A 21,368-nucleotide genomic window follows, 5' to 3' on the forward strand; every position below is an offset into this window, starting at 1 on the left:
ACACGCTGCTTCTTTGGGCTACCATATTTTCCCTTATCCCCCGTGTGCTCCTGGCATGGCACCGAGTGACTTCTTCCTTTTTCCTCCGATGAAGAAATCATTGTGCGATTGTTATTTCCAGAATGACAATAAGGTGATTTTCGAGGTTGAACGTTTCCTGAACACTCAATACGCAGATAGGTACAAACATGGTCGTCCTCGTTAAGAAAAGTGTGACAGATTGGAGAGTATATATGTGGAGAAGCACTAAAATCATCGCCGTTTTATGGTCATATAGCTCGATATTTTGGAGGTGATAGTTAAAAAATTTATCAGTACCCTCGTACGTGGACAAGTATAAGGAATTCCCATGCCTTCCCAGTTATTTGCCTTACAGTGAATAAATGATGCAATGTTGATCTGTTTCTGTGGTGACCGCACAAGTAAGTCCTAAGTTTGTCCACGACGGTCGCTAACCTGATTCTAGATAAACCAGTGTATTGTAGTGGTCAGCTGGCTTACTGTCAGCCAGGTGGCGCAGGAGGCGAGTCAGCAAGTGGAAGCAAAGGCGGGAGCGGGCGGCTTGTGCCTTTGAGCTGCGCGCCGCGCCTGCCTGCAAATGTCGCTCTCGTTACGGGCCAACGCGCGCTTCATCTGCGGCATTGTGCTCGGCCAGCTCTCTGGGGCACCCACCGCTGGAGTGTCAGCCGCAGGGAAATTACGCACTCACCTGTGCCCGCCGAGCACTTTACCCGCGACTCGGTTTCGCTGGGCAGCCGACCACCACAGGGGCGCATGCCAGTGCCTCTACCCCACATCACGGGAAGGCCCGCACAGAGACGCTGTGCTTTTTAAGACGAAAATGAACTCTTTTATAACAATTCCGACGCTGATGAAGCACATTCCATACGCCAAGTTTGATTCTAGACTGTCTTCAAATCATCATTTTTCTTCATCTTCATCTTATTCGAATGTCGTCTCCTTATAGAAGGATGGCAACCATCATGGAGTATTCCTCTCTTCTATTAGTCGTTGGTGAATTTTACAGCCTGTATGATCGTGGTCCAAGAAACTTTATTGTTCCCCACCTCTCGTCCACACTTGCGTTGGACATCTTCAGGGATGCTCTTGCTATCGTTTTTGCTACCGCTGGGTCTAAATAAGCCAGTGAAGATCAACATAACTCTGGACGAAACATCAGGATCAATAAAATTCATGGACCACAACCATACAACCCGGAAGATTCAGCAGCAACTAACGAAACCCCGTGAAAGCCTTCATGATTCTTCTGTGTTTTCCCAGCTGTTCTAATTCGTATGGCAATATCTAGAATACCACGCCGTTCTAGGAGATTCTGCTACCCTTCTCTGGCCGAATCCATGTTCTCCATTTTTCCGTTAAAGATGAATTACATTAAACTGCACTCTCGTATGATAATATTTGTTTTGTCCTGCGACTAATGGTACTTATATGGCTTCAAGGTTTTTTTTATCGGCGGGTAAAATATTTCATCATATATTTTCCCCCGCTGTCCTTAGTTTGCCACGGTATATTCACATTTGAACGCCCCCATCCTGTTTATAGAGGAGGCAGTCTAAATCTTACTCCATACACTCATATAATTAAACAGAGCACTTTATAAATTGCGTACGTTGGAAAACTGAGTATTAGGCGAATATGTTTGAGTTTTTTAAATGCTTTATGTCCAGTCCTAATCCTAGTTTGTGTACCTGCATCATGGTCCCACTTTTCTGCTAACGAGCAAATGATTCGAGTTGCCACAGTAGTAGCACACACTTATTAAAAAAAGAATAATCTACAATTATTTCCACCCGTTAATAGCCTAAATCGCTTATAACAAATGCTGAAACATTTCCCACCAAAAGTATACGGCCGATTCCTTTTCGCGAACTTCCGCAATACGAGCTTGTGACTCATCTATAATGATCTCGTCACTGACGGACGTCAGACCATAATCTTCCCCTCTTTCCTCACTTCTTCCTAATGACCACTTTAAAAAAAATTGATATCAAGTCTAAGCTCTTCACTAGTAATTATACTTAGTAGGAGTTGAAAATCTATTATCAGTGGGTAATATCGACTCATCTGCGTGATGTATGTTGTTTAAACTTGCACTATTCATCCTGGTTCCTTTACCGAGACATATCCAACTGCATAGCCTCTTCACTGGAGCCGCAATGTTTCCCAGACACAAATTTCTTCACATAAGGAGATAGCGGACGCCTCAGTGATGCGAAATCTGGTGAACACGGTTGATGTTACACCAACTGCCGTTGAGGTATTTCAGCTTTTCCGTTGATAAAGCACTTCTGCGGATACGAACAGTGTCCTAATGAAAGCTGTTTTTTGTAGTTTCAGACAGCGCTCAGGACCGGCTCAAATTCGAGTGAGCTATAATGTAGATAGCACCCCGACCTGCGGTTTGCTGTTCACATATGGTCAACAGTGTTTCAGGAACTAGATTCTGCTATTACTATGCTTTTGGTATAGGCCAATCACCATTAATTCCATACCATACCCCACGAGTAAGGATCACTCCGTAACAGTACAGAAACATGTTACACTCTTACAATCGATATGGTCAAATCTGTTACTTTTATACCTGACACCTTTGTGTTTTAAATTAGATATGTAATAGCTAGCATGGAACACTGTGGCGACAGCGACACGTTTTCAAAGCTAATCACTAATGGGGAAGAGACTTCTAGGCCACGTGTTGAACGAACACGTCCTGCACCAAAAAAGCGTGAGAAAAAATGACCAAAAACAACTCTGATTGCTAAAAACTTCACTGTTTACTCTCTACGTAACTGTCACTACATACACTATCAGCCATCAGTCACTAGCGTCAAGTATTCACGTAAATCTGCCTGGAGCATTAAAGTCACACGGCCCCAAAAATACAGTTGCCAGCAATTCATGAGTAGTGTACGCCAGTATGAGAGACTTTATTAAGCTGAGTTAGTAGTGGTGGGTGGCGTGAGCCGAAGAAGACAGGGGGAGAGGGAAGGGGATTGCAGATTTTCAGGCCTTCTCGATGTGTTTGTTGCAAATGTACTTATCGAGTAATTCGATGAATTGTTGTGGGGCTTACGCAATGTTACCCGGCGGCAAACCTTAGATGTGTATTTGTGTAGAGATTTTCTATAGCCAGCAAGAGACTGTCACATACATGTCCAAAAGACTCCACTGGGACGTGCTGCAAGAAACGTACAGGGCACCGCTGATAAATGTAATCTCATAATTCCGAGAGGGCGGATACCAGGCAAAGGCAAACGTTAAACATACTAGCTGAAAAAGAGCCGCTTCGCTTCATCTTCATTTTCATTTGTTTCTCTGAACATTCCAGATAACTCGAGAACATTTGAGGGTATAATAAATATGAACTTTTAAAAAATCGTAACAATGTTGGTATTTCATGCTAAAAATACTCTCGAATGCCCAACAATACTCTTAAATGCTCTTAAAAGCACTGCAGCAGTCAAAATTACCCTAATTTAAAATAAACTACTTTCACTCACTTATTCGTTTCTTTATACAACACAGAGAACATTATAAAACATTAGTGAACATTGCAAAACATTCATAAATATTCGAAAACATTAAAGAAAACTCTGGAATATTCTAAAAGATTTTAGAACATCTGAAAACCTTTCAGAACATTTGAAAACGTTGAAGGACACTCCCGGATAGACTAACAGTCTCAACCACTTCGGCACTCGACTACCGTTTTACCGACTTCCCATAAGATGACCATTGGTACAATGCCCTCTTTCGACACAACTACCTTCGAGCCCAAACCAAGCATTTTCAAACCGAAACATTCTTCATACACGGGGGATACAGAGGTATCATACAATAAAACCCTCATGGGGCTGCAGAGGTGGATTGCGAAGTTATAGCGGCATGGAAGGACAAACCGCGCTTACATTGCTTATATATTTTGATTACTCCCTTCACACACATCTCGCATAAAGAACTCGACGGTAAAACCGATTTTTTGTTTTATTTTGTGTAAAGACGACGAACGGGACAGCGAGAGAGAAGATTCAAGCTGACATTGCAGTCGTGCTATTTGTCGGATTCAACAAGAAAGTAAGTGGTTACACATTCTCTGGATGCTAAGTCATACTCATACTTGTTTGCAAATAAATAGATCGTCTGTTTCAGGATGAGCTGCTACCTAGTCCATCTGCTGTGCGTAATTTGAATTTGGGCAAATGATGTGCCACTTATCTTTGATATCTTTCTGCTTCTGCCGTGTTAGGACGACGATGTTTGGTTTGTGGGATGCTCAACTGCGTGATCATCAGCGCTCGTACAAAGTTCGAATTTTTAAACAGTCCAATTTTTTATTTTTTACACAGTCCAATTTTTTATTTTTTACACAGTCCAATTTTTTATTTTTTACACAGTCCAATTTTTTATTTTTTACACAGTCCAATTTTTTATTTTTTACACAGTCCAATTTTTTTTACACAGTCCAATTTTTTTTACACAGTCCAATCTAGCCACTGTCACGAATGATGATGATGATGATTGAATGATGATGACGATGATGATTGAATGATGAGGACAACACAGCCGGCCGCGGTGGCCGTGCGGTTCTGGCGCTGCAGTCCGGAACCGCGGGACTGCTGCGGTCGCAGGTTCGAATCCTGCCTCGGGCATGGGTGTGTGTGATGTCCTTAGGGTAGTTAGGTTTAAGTATTTCTAAGTTCTAGGGGACTTATGACCTAAGATGTTGAGTCCCATAGTGCTCAGAGCCATTTGAACCATTTAGGACAACACAAATACATAGTACCCAGGCACAGAAAATCTCCAACCGGCCGAGAATCGAGCCCGGGACCCCGTGATCCATAGGCAGCAACACTAGCCACTATTTTTTAAATCTCATTTTGTTCGCTTTTGTTCGTTGCATCTGCTCGGGGCGGACGTCGTAAGACATCCGCTTAAGTTCGTTGTTGATCTATTAACTCAGCTTCTTTTATTACAGAGGGCAGCTAACACACTGACCGAACACGCTGAGCTACCGTGCCGACTATGACTAGTTGCTCTTTCATCTCAATTTCCAATGAGAGCTAAATTGCACAGATTTCTCACGCAACTACGAATATTAAGATTTACTTTTACTGCTGAATAGCTGAGGTGCATTTCATCGCAATCGCGCACAGACGCTGAAACTAATTCCAATTTCAACAACCTGCTTCCATATACAGAAAAAAAATTTTTGCTGCACTGCGAACCAGGTCGACAGTCTATGTGCTGTTTTTGTGCCATGTCTGTACAAGAGCAAAAAGTATGGCTTCTTAAAAACGTTCAAACAATTAAGTATGACATACAGTTCCTCCCTCCCCCCTTCCTTCCCCGGGCGCCACACTCATCCACAAGATATCAAATAATTTTATAACAGGTTCATTTTCGCAAGATACAAGCTGCAAACCCAATTAATTCGCATGAAGTTCCTCTGTGCTTTTTTTAACGCCCTACGGGGTGCCGCATGGATTAGGAATCACATAACGTAGAGATTAAAAAACTAAATACGCTCGTATTTCAAGAGCTTTGGTGATCTTTATTACGCGTCTATCTGGAATTATGTCCGAAGTGATGGAGATACTAACAATTGTATCTTTAATAAAGATGAGTGAGCGGAAAATAAATAACCGATGCGTGTTGCTGCTGAGCGTGATAACGTAATTCCGTATCGGAGATATTTATAGCTTAAAAAAACAGAGTAGCTTGAAGTGATGTATCTTAAAAATGGCTCCTGCTACAGGTTTTGTTATCACAAACATACCACTCTTTACCAAATGACATACGATCTGTCAAGTTTTCTCGGCGTAATCTATTAACGGTGTGCTTTCAGGTGTTCAGCCAAGTAATTTAATCTATTTTTATGCCCACAAACTGGTTGGAATCCAAGTAGCGAGTACACACCTGAAAAAAAAAAGACTACTTCGATCTAGGAATCTTGTGCAAAAAGAAAAAGATCAACAACTCAGTCGAACAGCCGAAATCGCATCATTAATCATATCTTTATACATCTTCTTTCTCGGAAGGACGCTCGTGCACATGTAACGTCAGTGGTATTCGTTCATATCTACCATTCAATGGCCTAACAAACTGTGGCGTTTCTCTATTTTAATTGGTTGCCGCTGTTTCATCTGAACATTTAAATATCTTAATTCCGCATTTAAAATGGAGATTTTCTTTAGTGTAATGTAAACAGTTCGTATCCAACCGGCCTTTTCATTAAATCCAAATTACCGCGTTTGTAGTTTATATTTTGTACAGCGAACTGTTTGACGTAATTCCAACGTAAAATCGCCAATACTGCTATAAGCTTCCCCGAACACACTGTAATTTAAAAAAAATCTGAAGATGAACTGCACAATCACGTTTCTCGTGTCTACGCTTTCAACCCGACTATGTATCCCAGATGGATGATGCATTTTTTCCCATGAGGCTAGAATGGTCAAAATATGGTTAGTGGGGAATTGTGTAACGTAACGAGATGAAATCTTGGTCAGATGACGTTTCTCTATATGCATGAACAGTATGTTACCACAAAATGATATCTAATGGCCACGTGGTGGTTTGCTTAACGAATGAGTCGGCGCGCGCTCGACGACGAGCGGCTTGCCCACAGGTACACGTGTTCCTGGAGAAGGGGGTGCTTAGGCCAGTATTACACTATCAAATTTCTTTGTCAAAGATTTGATCAAAGATGTGATCAAATATTCCGTCAAATATATTTGACAAAGATCTTTGACGTAGCGCTAGAAGGGGTATTACACTGTCATCAAATTTTTCGTCAAAGTTCAAGATGGCTGACAACAACTTGTTATTAACCGCAGCGGTTGCACGTACCGCAATTGCATTGTGTGCACATGCGGAAAAGAAGTGGAGGAAAAAAAGGAACCATACATATGAGGTTGACAGTCTTAAATTCCTGGGATTACAACTTGATAATAAATTCAGTTGGGAGGAGCACACCACAGAACTGCAGAAACGCCTTACAAATCTTTATTTGCAATTCGGGAGTTAATAGCAGACATAGACCACATAAAAATGAAAAAGCTTGCATACTTTGCCTATTTTCATTCCATAATGACATATGGTATAATATTTTGGGGTAAATCTTCAAGTCAAACAAAAGTTTTCAGAGTCCAAAAGCGTGTAATACGTATCATTTGTGGAGTAAATTCACGGACGTCCTGCAGAAACCTCTTCAAAGAACTGGGTATACTAACTACTGCCTCTCAGTATATTTACTCCTTAATGAAATTTGTCCTAAATAATATATCTCTTTTTCCAACAAACAACTCAGTTCATACATACAATACCAGGAACAAAAATGATCTGAACAAGGACTTAAAAGAACTTACTTTAGTTCAAAAATGGGTCCACTACTCAGGAACACTCATCTTCAATAATTTGCCAGCAAACATAAAAACATTTAGTTACAAATAAAGTCAGTTGAAAAAGAGCCTGAAAGACTTACTAGTGGCCAACTCATTCTACTCCACTGACGAAATTTTTAATATAACAAATGATGTATTTATTCATACTATTAGTATTGTTATTTCAGCTATAAAAAATTGACATTTTCCATATCCACGAGGATCTCTTCAGCACGGGGCTATGGAACGAAAAACTAATCTAATCTGGGTGAAGCCGTGGGTTTTACGACGACACGATAAAAGCATTCAACAAAACTTGTTACGTGAGCTTACAGTGGATGACGTCAAGTCGTACATTAATTACTTAAGAATGGATAAGCATACATTTCTGTATGTGCTCAGTGAAGTATATCCTCATATCACAAAGCACAATATTCACTTAAGAACTGCCCATCTTCATAAGACAGGCTCACTGTAACACTCCGATTCCTTGCTACAGGAGAGGGTTAGGTTAGGTTAGGTTAGGTCGTCTCCAATCTTCTTAATCTATTTTTATATTCAGGGTGCCTCACGTTCTAAAGCGCCTCATCAGCTTCATACATCTCTATTAATTTTGTAGTTGTCGGCACACACCAATTGTATTTACCGGCAATGTTTATAAAAACACTACAGACGACAGAACGCTACAGCGATGCTAGCGCTCCATATGGTAACATGTCACATTGCAGTGAAATGTGAACAGAAGACAAGCGATTTCTTTGATAAAATTTACAGCGAGGCCCTAGATTTGATCAAATATTGGACGACATTTGACGAAGTCCCTATTACACCATCAAAAATCTTTGACAAAGATATTGGACAAAGAAATTTGATAGTGTAATACCGGCCTTAACGTCACCCAGAAGATGTGCTGTCATTGGCTGAGAAGGGTGGGGAGGGTAGGGGAGGGACATTGCCGTAGAGGAACGAGCGAACTGTACGGACCTTAAGAGATAGCGGTTCTCAGACAAACTGTAAAAATAACGCGGTTGCATTTTATACTGTTCACATTAACTGTGATATTTCATGAAGGAATTAAGATATTCAATGGGCAATTATAACAAATTAATGATAAAGTTGATACGGAATTATTGGTTATTAAAGCTTCTAATACGACTTATGGTTCCAGAGCTACGGATGATGTAAAAACGTATTTCATTACCGTACTTCGAAGTTAATTATCTCTCTTAACGAAATTGATATGACACTCAGTGAAGTGTCAACAGGGATGTAAAAAGAAGGGAACTAGTTATTCGACTTGCCTGGCAGCTTTAAAATGTCTTGACATACTCGCGCTTTTTTACTTGTCAATATTAGTATGCATGTCATGAAATGCAATGCATCGTGCCAAGAAAAGTAACATGATGCATGATGTCATGTTGTATGTCACGACACATGCCCTCATACAATCCGGCACGGAATTTGTCATGTCGTGCAATATGACACAACGTCTTATCAAAAGTGTGGGATGCATGCATCCTCACTCTCGGGTACTTCCTACTGAAGATGCACCCCTCTCTCTAGAAGCACATTGCAACTAAAAGGACTCGCTACGCTGGGGAAGCAAAGTTAGCTCGAACAAAAGTGCGAAATGTCAATTTCAACGTATTTGAAGCTGCCAGATAAGTTGAAAAGCTAGTTACCATGTTTTACATCTCTAACTCTGTGCAGGACATATTCGCTTTCTTTGTGCTATGATAGGAGCATTTCTCACTTTGGTTCCCAACTTTCATTCTACCATAATTTTGACATCAAAAAGCCGTAGCTTGGCAACCGACGTTGATTTTTCTTTTTTTTCCCGGGCGATGACTGATTCGGTATAGGTTTATCTATTGTCTTTCTAACCATGTTGCTTATATCGTGGCAACGGATACAACTTCCACAGAACAACACGATGACCATAAGATCCCGTAAACGATCAAATAGTTTGTCAAACTTAACTATGCCTGGTTAATGTTTGAGCGTTTACGGTGGTCTTTGACGTGTTTGTCAAACACAAATCTTGTTTGATATGTTTGACAGAAATTATGATCGACGGAAAGTTTGTGACGATGTTTCGCCACGTACGTTCTGTGAAAAGATGTTTTATTACAATCGTTGAGTTTTCACAACCATGGAAACCGCGGTCAAGTATAAAAACAAAACAGCGCTGACAATTACCGAAGTGATAGAGGTGTACCATCATTCCCAACCATATATTATGCATGAAAAGTTTATGAACAAAATCATTATTTAAACGCGTTCAGTCACATACAAGCGGAAGTGGAATGAAATAAAAGAAATCGAAGTTCTCCGGTTCTTCCACGGGCGATGTGGGCTGTATGTTCCTACGCTGTGATATTTTAATGAGCTGTCTTAGAGGAATAAGTAGACGAGAATAAATTTTCGCATACCTGATCATCTTTCTCAATGTGAGGACGAAGTAACGCTAAACAAGTTTTTGAATTTTTCACTGTCCATGAGCAGCAAGTTGATGTAATCACCAGGTTCTGAATGAAACATTTCCATTAACAGGTTTTCAGTTGTATATCCCTCTCTCATTTTAAACCATTCACTGGACTAGTGACTTGTTTTCTTCTTTTTTAAACACAATGCCAGAGCCAGTGGTGGTGTTTTTGTGGTCTTCAGTCGAAAGAGTGGTTTGACGCAGCTCTCCAAGCTTTATCTGCATTTGTGGATATTCCCACTAACGGAAAAATACAGCATACACGAACAGCTTCTGCTCCAAGAGTAAGGTTAAACTGACAAGCTTTCTTGGTACGTGTACGGACGTTTGACACATCCGTCGTCAGATATGAGTGAACTCGGCAGACAAGTTTGCTCCTTTAGGGCAGCCTTAACAAGCTTCAAAAAATCTCATTATCCATTGGAAGAAAGCTGATGTAATCACAGGGTTCTGAGGGTAATTTTTCCTTTAGCAGATATTCGTGAGCAAATCTCTTATTTTAAACCATTCCCTGGACCAGAGTCTTCTCCTACTTCTTCCTTAAACACAGTGCCAAAGTCAATGCCAGGACTAGATTGTCAGCATTTGTAGCCGTTCTCACTACTGTCAAAATACTGTTTCGAAGTGGAGTTAAACTGACAAACGTTGTTTAAATGTGTACGGGCTTGCTCAGCAAATCCGTGGTTTGATAAGAGCAATTTTTTCAAACACGTTTGATCGTTTACGGGGGCCTTTAGTTCATGTCTTTGTCTACCTTCTTAAATACTTGGAACCGAATCGCACAAATCTGAAAAATACATGTGGCTAGCGCAAAAAAGTCACAAAAAAGTTTTTTCTATGTAAGATTCGATTTTTCAATTATGCTGTAAGAATGGATTTTTTATTTGATTCATTTTAAACCATTTTCTCTCACTCAGTTCATGTAAGAACAAATTTTACGTGTTACATTTAGCCTGACTTTAAATCATCGCATCCAGACAATGTATAAAGATTATTGATAAAAAAATAGCTTTGATTTTATCCATTATCTACTTTCGTACAAAGTTTGAACCTATTCGTACAAATCTGAAGTACAGAACTGGTGCGCTTCAAAAGCATCCCAGATAAACATGTTTTTGCCTGTAAAACTCGAGCGGTGCACATACAATTGGTGCTATTAGCTGAGCATTAATTTCAAGCCAGTTAAAATCTTTTGCAAAAGGAATTAATCGATTCGAGCAATTTGTCTGGGCACCGGCTTTGAGTCGTCGTTCAAACCTTGCATAATATACTGTAACACACAGGGTGTTTCAAAAATGACCGGTATATTTGAAACGGCAATAAAAACTAAACGAGCAACGATAGAAATACACCGTTTGTTGCAATATGCTTGGGACAACAGTACATTTTCAGGCAGACAAACTTTCGAAATTACAGTAGTTACAATTTTCAACAACACATGGCGCTGCGGTCTGGGAAACTCTATAGTACGATATTTTCCACATATCCACCATGCGTAGCAATAATATGGCGTAGTCTCTGAATGAAATTACCCGAAACCTTTGACAACGTGTCTGGCGGAATGGCTTCACATGCAGATGAGATGTACTGCTTCAGCTGTTCAATTGTTTCTGGATTCTGGCGGTACACCTGGTCTGTCAAGTGTCCCCACAGAAAGAAGTCACATGGGTTCATGTCTGGCGAACAGGGAGGCCAATCCACGCCGCCTCCTGTATGTTTCGGATAGCCCAAGGCAATCACACGATCATCGAAATATTCATTTAGGAAATTAAAGACGTCGGCCGTGCGATGTGGCCGGGCACCATCTTGCATAAACCACGAGGTGATCGCAGTGTCGTCTAAGGCAGTTTGTACCGCCACAAATTCACGAAGAATGTCCAGATAGCGTGATGCAGTAATCGTTTCGGATCTGAAAAATGGGCCAATGATTCCTTTGGAAGAAATGGCGGCCCAGACCAGTACTTTTTGAGGATGCAGGGACGATGGGACTGCAACATGGGGCTTTTAGGTTCCCCATATGCGCCAGTTCTGTTTATTGACGAAGCCGTCCAGGTAAAAATAAGCTTCGTCAGTAAACCAAATGCTGCCCACATGCATAACGCCGTCATCAATCCTGTGCACTATATCGTTAGCGAATGTCTCTCGTGCAGCAATGGTAGCGGCGCTGAGGGGTTGCCGCGTTTGAATTTTGTATGGATAGAGGTGTAAACTCTGGCGCATGAGACGATACGTGGACGTTGGCGTCATTTGGACCGCAGCTGCAACACGGCGAACGGAAACCCGAGGCCGCTGTTGGATCACCTGCTGCACTAGCTGCGCGTTGCCCTCTGTGGTTGCCGTAGGCGGTCGCCCTACCTTTCCAGCACGTTCATCCGTCACGTTCCCAGTCCGTTGAAATTTTTCAAACAGATCCTTTATTGTATCGCTTTTCGGTCCTTTGGTTACATTAAACCTCCGTTGAAAACTTCGTCTTGTTGCAACAACACTGTGTTCTAGGCGGTGGAATTCCAACACCAGAAAAATCCTCTGTTCTAAGGAATAAACCATGTTGTCTACAGCATACTTGCACGTTGTGAACAGCACACGCTTACAGCAGAAAGACGACGTACAGAATGGCGCACCCACAGACTGCGTTGTTTTCTATATCTTTCACATCACTTGCAGCGCCACCTGTTGTTGAAAATTGTAACTACTATAATTTCGAAAGTTTGTCCGCCTGAAAATGTACTGTTGTCCCAAGCATATTGCAACAAACGGTGTATTTCTATCGCTGCTCGTTTAGTTTTTATTGCCGTTTCAAATATACCGGTCATTTTTGAGACACCCTGTAGGTACAGTACGGCAGATGTTCGAATGGCTATACAAATGGCCGCTGGTCCGAGCTAAACCAAAAACTTTTGCCCTATGTTCCTAGCTCAAATAAGACCCAACCAACAAGATGCCGCCCCCCCCCCCAACCACGATTCTGCCCGAGGCCTTTTCAGACATACTTGTTACAGCGCTTCCGCGCTATAATGATATTTACTTACATTATTAACATGCTTGCTCAGTTACCGGGAAGCCGTCACTAATTACCATATTTAATTATTATTGAGAAGTTACAACATAATTAACAGAATGTTACACACAGCAGCATGCTCCAACATTTATATGACGCTAACTGCATATTATTACAGTCGTCAATTACGCGAGAACCAGATGCGGTACGTCAATTTTGAGTCCATAACTGCAAAGAGGGAAATTTTTCCCTAAGGGAAAACACCCTACTTATTTTGCGTCAGCATGCAATTAAGATGTATTTTGAATGTTCCCAGATTCGTACCTTACGCAAATTCCACGAATCACAACCCATACTTGTATGATATTTAAGTTAAACACGTGGCGTATAGTGTCAAACTTTTCGAGTCTGGTGCACCAGGACAGTGTCGGTTGGTGACACATAGTGGGTGTAAAAGGTATACATTCCGGGACACGAATGTGGCGTGGGTGGGCGGAGGCTGCAAGGGGCGGGTGGTGGTGGTGGTGGTGGTGGTGTGGGTGGTGGTGGTGGTGGAGAGAGTACTGTACCGGACGCATTTCTGCGAGGTAGCGGTACAGTTTAGCTGCGTTGATAAAGCATTTGTCGCAAGAAGTGATTAATTCAGGACTTGAACATTCCTTGGCGGTGGGGCTGGGGGGAGGTCTTGATATTTGGTGCATGATGGATGGGCTACCATCGGTACTCAAAACTTTTAAAAGGACCTCGCGCTTGGAGCGATGCTAGGCTCCATACGCTACTTCAGCTAGACTCCATCCGCTACTTCAGAGGTTCAGTTCAGCCCGGCTGATCATATCATCTGCCACAAGCTGTCCATATGCCTGAAGATAATAAACAGTTAACTGAACTTGCCTGATGATAATAAACAGTTAACTGAACTTTAAATCTAACGTGTGTCGATTAACGTAATTTGAAATCAGCGTTACATCACTATTATTTTGGAACGTGTGCATATGCTTTCGATAAACAAAATTTTCGGGAACAGAATACGACACTGGACAGATTACCCGCTGTGACAAAGATGAGCCACAAACATCAAATAGTTATTCGTGGATCGCATTCCATACCCTGGGTAAAAACATCGACATTAATAACAAAAACTATTTCTTGAAGTACCAGATATGAGCTAAAACGTCGCAGGTCACTCAAAGATCTACTGCTGCTTAAAATCCCTTTTAAGGAATGTCAGTATGCTATGACAACTGCAGGAACTCTAGACGCCCCCCTGTCTGTAGAAAGACGTCCTCTATTATGGAAAGGACGCACTGCCTGTCCTCGACTGAGAGGCCGCTGTCGATATATAAAACTGTTTTCTAACCTCGTCTCCAACTGAGGAAGACATCTTAGGTGGTAAATTGCCAATAGGAGAAGAAATATCGATCAGTAGTTTTATAGAGTGTAGAACTCCTACCACACAGTTACAGGGGTTGTAAAGGGTACTCATTACAGCAATATTTAATAATAAATCCATAACCGAAAACGCGCCGTTTGCAAGATAAACGACTTCAGAACTTAACAGACGTTAATATCAACAGACAAAAGTAAAACCAGAAGCCTGTTGTTCATTAGAGGCTAGATTTAATACCGCAATAGCTTCAAGTCTACGAAGTCAGGTAATGTAATGACATTAAGAAGGATAATGCGGACGAGTTCTTAAAAGGAGTACACACAGGGAGAGACACACAGACAGACAGACTACGCTATCACAGGAAGAGGGAACGGCGTGGCTTATCGCCGACTGCACTCCAGCGTGGCGTAATTACGGGCTGGAGAGGATCGCGGAGGGCGTGGCACAGAGAGCACACACAGAGGACACACACAGACACAGCAGAGGCGGTGGCGGTAGCGGCGGCTTACCATAAAGGTTTCATGCTTATCGAGACAGCGCCCACCTCGCAGTCGTTTCCGCTGCACCTGGGGACACAAACAGCAACGGCATCAGCTCAGGTCCTCCCATGCTCCATCCCCCCCCTCAAATCCCAAATGCCTCGGACGATCTTCGCGTTTCGAAAGGCGTCCGCAGAGGCCACAGGAATTATTTGCAAGTGCGTAAGCACATACACTCGCAGAAGCTAAGCAGTTCAGGATTAACCGCCACGTAGTTTGTCAGGCTGATAATCCGTAGATTAACGAAAAATCTGGATTCGTCGTCTCTGGCAGAAGCGCAATGTGCTGGATACAGAAAGATAGCATTTTCAGGTAAGGACTGAGTATTAATATTATGTTATACTTTAAATACAGTGAACATTCTTTATCCGAGACACAGCTCGCAATCCATGGCACTGTAATAGGCAAAAGCGCGTGGGCTGATGATATGTTTCCACACACCACAGAGTCATCAGCAAACATCAAATGTTCCACCCCTTCTCTGAAGTCCACTGCTTCTACCGCTCATAGCTTCAGTATGTGTGTCTGCAATTTCTGTTTATTGTTGTAAGTGTCATGGACGAATATACCGCTTGTTTTCTTTTCTATACGGTTTTCTAAATTTTGAACTACATATTAGATGTAATTTGTAAGACAGGATCTGATGGCCCTAATCTTTGCGTGATAGGTACATAAAAACGCCCTGCGAAAGTGACATTTTCCTGGTGGTGATGGTACAGATCCGAATTTTTTTCTTTTTCCAATTTATAAACTTCTTTGATACTATTTATTCAGTACTCGAATTAGGCTTGTATCTTCCACGATTATGATAACGATACTGATATTGTGTGTGTGTGTGTGTGTGTGTGTGTGTGGTGTCTTTAAAAATTGAGAGCAGAACCATATTGCAACAATGAAAATTTCAAAATAGTAATAATTATTAATAACAATAATAATAATAGTGAACTCGAAACCCCGCGAACAGGCCTTATGACCAAGTTATTGTTGACCGACTGCCGTGTCATCCTCACCCATTCCTTTTTCGGATGCGGTACAGAGGGGCATGGGTTCACCACCTCGCACTTGCGGCCGTTGTCGACTTGAGGCGCTACCTCTCAATTGGCATCTCGAGGCTGAGCTGAGTACAACCCGCTCCAGTCCTCCCACCAATGAAAAATCCCTGGCAGTAGCGGAAATCCAAACCGTGATCCGCGCATGAGGGTCTGATGCGCTGACCACTCCATTACGGAGACGGATCACAGCAGCAAAAATAATAATAATAATAAATACTTCTTGGATAGTCCTTCCTCCTGACGACGATAGAAACTTTTTTAGCACCGGAAAAGGGAAAAAAGAGACAATTAGAAGGACGCTGGTATCAGGTAAACAAGGCAGCTTCTCTAACAATGGGACGCAACAGGGCTGTTCCTATTTAGTCCGGAAACGGAGTAGACTCTTAGGAGCAGTAAGAATTTGTCGCCATGGCGACGGCAGCCATACACGCAGCTGGTAACGGGCCGGGACATTCTGCGCGTTAATAAGTAAATACGGAGGGCGGTGTTAATTAAGACCGTCCTGGATGGCCGCAGTGCCGTTTCATTAGGCGGCGCTCTGGTCTCGCACCGAGCTGCGGAGAATATGGGAAAAGTTGGCGGCCGGCTGGGCTGGGCTGGGCTCGGCTCGGCTCGGCTCGCTCGCTCAAACACTTGTGCGGCCGCATAAAAGGAGCCCCGTAATTCCGCGTTGCGGCCCACGAGAGCTAAATAAACCGAATATAACAGTCCGCATTGCTACGGCAAACACAATACCGTGCCATGCTGCTGCAGACTGACTGGCGTGGTGCCACGAGCTCTGTAACAGAAACCACTGCGGAAGATGAGGGGCACACACATTCCCACCGTGCTAGAAAAAAATTAATTGAATTAAAATGAACTTTACACGAAGACAAAGTCACTAAGTTGGACTCCGCAATAACAGACTCCAACTTCACCACTAGGTAACCACGTTAACGGAAGCGACAGAGGAGTAGGGAATCACATTTGTACGCATGGAACCACTTAGGTTGCAGTTGTAACCCATTTTTCGTTATGCCCTACTTATATATAGCGTACCTACGCGATGAGTAGTCACCGAGTTTTAATTATCACCTAGAAAAAAAAAAAAGAAAAAACTTACCATAAAACATGCCTCTTCTACACACATTTCAACGCGAGCCGTGCGAGGTAGACCGCGGTCTCAGGCGTCTTGTCACGGCCAGCGCGGCTCCCCCCCCCCCCCCCCCCGTCGGAGTTTCGACTCCTCCCTCGGGCGTGTGTGTGTGTGTGTGTGTGTGTGTGTGTGTGTTGTACTTAGCGTAAGGTAGTATACGTTAGCCGGCCTAAGTGGCCGTGCGGTTCTAGGCGCTACAGTCTGGAGCCGCGTGACCGCTACGGTCGCAGGTTCGAATCCTGCCTCGGGCATGGATGTGTGTGATGTCCTTAGGTTAGTTAGTTTTAAGTAGTTCTAGGGGACTGATGACCACAGCAGGTAAGTCCCATAGTGCTCAGAGCCATTTGAACTATTTAGTATACGTTAGATTAAGTCTTGTGTAAGCTTAGGGACCAATGACCGCAGCAGTTAAGACCTTACCATAAATTTCCAAAATTTTCCAACGCGGCATTTTTCCTAACGGTGGATTTCTAGGCAGAGTCCTATGTTGTAGGCATATTCATTTTGGCTGTTCAGGGATCGTTTCCACTTTGAAAAAACTTCGCAGTCATTGCGTAAACGTGTGACTATTCCTGCGCAGAATGAGCTGAGAGGTTGTCCTGGAGCGAAAACACCCCACTGGACAGCTTCCCACCACGCATCGTCTTGACAACCTGCTGTAACTTCATAACGACATTTTGGTAATACGCTCCTGTGATGGTTTGCGTCTAACGAGCATAATCGATTAGCTCCACACCACGGCAGCCCCCAAAAAGCACTCAGCATCACCTTGTCCAATGATGGCTGAGTCTTCGCCTCGTTCAGCGCTGGTGAATCCACGTGTTTCCATCCCTTAATTTGCTCCTTCGTCTCGGTGTCTTAGTGGCTATATAGTCATCTGCAACATTTCCGATTTTGCCTCAGTTCAGTGTGGTTTTTTCGGAGGGTATGAGCAGTTTCGGTAAACCTGTCGGCGACGACCTTTGTCATGTTCAAAATATTGTGCGACATGAAGACTGACCAGTCACTGATTTTCACTAGTTTCACATTATCACCTCTATTGTGGTATGCTTGTCTTTGAGCACCAGGACCTCTTGCTTTTCCCGGTTCCTCATAAAAAGATCGTTTGCCACTTAATTCTTCGTCGTTCAGACTTGTTTGACCACACTGAAAGTGTCTGCTTCAACTAACCATTCGTCGTATGACGGTGCATCGTTACCATTCACTGTCGCCAACTCAGGATGGTTTGCTGCAGCGTTGTTCCCCTTCAAATGCGGAAAACAAATTACGACACAATACTCCACATTACCAATGAGTTGCGCCATTTGGTTTTGGCTCCGATAGCGATCGGCTACCGTACTGTGACGCCGAAATTTCAATGAGTACCAGGAGTGTCCAAATGCACCTTAAAACCAGCAAAAAATTTGTTACATAACTTTTTCTTTATCCCTTGTGCACGGAGGATGCGGCGACTACTGTTACCACGGACAGTATGCAAAGATCCAGGAAGAAACCATAACAAAAAGCCAATTACTGAGCTGTGGGTTGAAGTCCCGCTCAACTTGGCAGTTGGCGCGAGCACTGGTGGTGCATTCCTGCCGCCGCAGAGTACGTGCGAAAGTGCAGAACAGCACAGTAAAGCGTCACGGTGAGACTAGGTGTGGCCTTGAATGACAGTGGAGAGGAATCTGATGTGGGACAACGAAGCGGTAACAACTTGCATCTAGCTCAGAGACCGCTGACAGCAGCGGCAGGACAAGACTTCGAGTGCGCCACTGGAGCACGGATGGCACGCCGACTGTTCGTGTTTACGTCCTGAAGCAGCTGGTTCAGGAGAACTAGCCGCGAGCAGAGGTGCCTAGGAAGACGGAGGCGGTTAGCAGCTGGTAGACGGTGATAGCGGCCCCATGTGCACAGAGGACGGGGCAACTGCTGACAGCGTGCACAGCATGACAAGAGCCAGTAAGAAAGCACAACAAGTGAGTCAGCGGGACAAGACAGAACAGCAACTTCGCGTGGTTAGCATTGGAGGCAGCCTCGTGGAGTCTGTGACACAGCTAGAAATGTTATCAACACGAGGCATCAGTCTCTGCCCTGTGTCTTGGATCCAGGCAAGGTCGTGCTGAGTCCCAAATAGGTGGTCTTTGTGGTGTGCACTCGTGGACGGCGGTGCATAAGTTAAGTGTTATTACGGTTGTGCTAAGGGGAAAATTTCGGACTAGTTATTATATTACCATAAGAGTGGAACCATTCCAAGGTCTAATACTGTTATATAAAGTACAGGAGCAGTAGATTCTGTACGAATTAAATCGTTTTACTGTCAATTGTGCTTGACTTACGTTCTGGTTTCTAATTGCTGGACTTGGGTTATGAGTCAGATACATTTGTCCCATGGCCATTATTGTGTAGCCTCATTCTGTGTGTTTCAATTTTTTAGTTGTATTTATCAAGAACTCTTGTCGATTACCTGTATTTTGGGGCTTTGGTGTCTCGGCTCTAGTGGGTTTGATTTCCGATATCCTGCCCTGAGTTAGGACCTTGCTGTTTTAGTTCTCTAGTCACTCCTGCTCGTGTTGTTGTTGTTACTGGTATGATTGTTTTGTGCCTTTTTATTGTAAAGCTATATTACTTGGAAGGGCAAACATTTTTAACCTTATGCTAGATATTAAGTTAATGTGTATTTGTGGATTTACCATTTTGTTTTACTTTTAAACATGTATCCTGATTTACGGAATTCCGTTGGTAATATGCGTGATTAAAACTATTTAAGTGTTTATATCCCGACAACCCCCAGCAACGTTCCCCTTCCAAAGTTCCTGCACCATATCTGTACTTTGCAAGTCACCTTACGTTTCACTGCTTCTGGTATCACTTCAATTTCCCGACTTCCCTCTTCTATTTAAAAAAAAAAAAGTATCGGTAAGCGTCCATACGAGCATCAGTAGCTTGTTATCAGCATAGGAATCGTGTGAATTTTTATTTTGTTTATTATTGACGTGTCTGATGTAATTTCACTAACTGACCCGCTTCATGACCACGCATATCTGCTCCTACAGAACTAGATGTGTAAAATAATTTAAAAACACCTCATTTACAAGACACCATCCTGAATGCAGCAATTACAGATGTAGATCACTTGATTTAATGCAGATAGGTACGGGAAACGTTCGTTTGATTTGGGAATAATGGTATGATGTTTGAGTCTGTCGCGTTAATTAACCCTAGTTACTAAACCCACATAAAATTTCCGATTGCAGTTGACACGAGTTCGAGCTTCCCGCCAAACTGGTATTCTCAGTATAGGGTGTAAAACAGAATATTTTGTACTTGTTTTGTATGTGACGTATCACTGGAGGGTTTGTAATTAACTAATACACAAATTATGACTTCATTTGAATAAAATATGGAGTAGTAAAACTAATGATGGTTTAGGAACAATGTCACATTTCCCCCCCCCCCCTTTTTGTGTTCTAGAGTTAACTATCTCGGCGCGACGCCGCAATATGACATGAACTGGAAAGAGTGCGCAAGGTCTGTTCTAGGGTAGGCGAATGGCCGACTATGGTTAATTGAGAGAGGTCCTGTGTTCCATATGTAACGCTGTTGCTATCCACTCTAGAGAACGGCTTGAACGTTTGGGGTGACCACAATTTCAGACTAAAGGAAGACATGGTAGCAAGTCAGAGTCGTTGGCAGATTTGTGAGTGGTGGATTCGACCCGTCCGACAGTGTTAGGGACGCCCTCCAAGAGAGATGGCAATCCCCAGCCACAAGATTACCTTCGTTCTGCAAAATGCTACTTGAAGTTTAGCACTACGTCGAACTGCTGAATGATTTTACTGCCTCCAACGTTACCTCACGGAAGTATCTGTTTGTCCACCTCCCCAGCCGAGTGGTCAGCACGGCAGAACGCCTTGCGAGAGGCGGGGTCAGAGATTTTCTCCGCTCGGGGACTGGTTGTTGTCTTCATATCATATCATCCTCTCGGGTCAGAAGTGTTTTCATGGACTACAATAAGACCTCTAAATGGACGAAAGTGAGCTAGTGGAAGCAAATAACGATCTCTTTCACTTGCATTCCACAATTCGGTCGCCGGCCGGGGTGGCCGAGCGGTTCTAGGTGCCACAGTCTGGAACCGCGCGACCGCTACGGTCGCAGGTTCGAATCCTGCCTCGGGCACGGATGTGCGTATACCTGTTACAACCAGACTAGCGATCACCCTTCAGTTGGCTAGTGATATTCATACAGAAGTTTTATGTACTCCCCTCAAGAGCCTTCTCATCAACATACCTCATGGCACGAGGCGTTTGCAGCGCTTTGGTGGAAGGACTTGAGGAATTTATTGAAGTAGTTCGACGTAATACTCAAACCTTTATGTTAATATTTTACT

General features: G+C 43.0%; 1 protein-coding gene across 6 annotated transcripts in view; it reads right to left on the reverse strand.

Annotated features, from left to right (window-relative positions):
- Nucleotides 1-21,368, reverse strand: part of LOC124777906 (stress-activated protein kinase JNK) — a 718,838-nt gene that overhangs the window by 187,350 nt on the left and 510,120 nt on the right. For 4 of the 6 annotated variants that reach the window (XM_047253456.1, XM_047253453.1, XM_047253455.1 and 1 more), the window contains one exon: nucleotides 14,783-14,839. The exons of 1 other annotated variant lie outside the window; for it this stretch is intronic. The gene's annotated coding sequence lies outside the window, so the exon portion shown is untranslated. The remainder of the gene's footprint in view (nucleotides 1-14,782; nucleotides 14,840-21,368) is intronic. One more of the 6 variants, XM_047253457.1, reaches the window with a different exon arrangement.

Source organism: Schistocerca piceifrons, chromosome 2 (genome assembly GCF_021461385.2).
Source record: "Schistocerca piceifrons isolate TAMUIC-IGC-003096 chromosome 2, iqSchPice1.1, whole genome shotgun sequence".
Classification (NCBI taxonomy): domain Eukaryota; kingdom Metazoa; phylum Arthropoda; class Insecta; order Orthoptera; family Acrididae; genus Schistocerca; species Schistocerca piceifrons.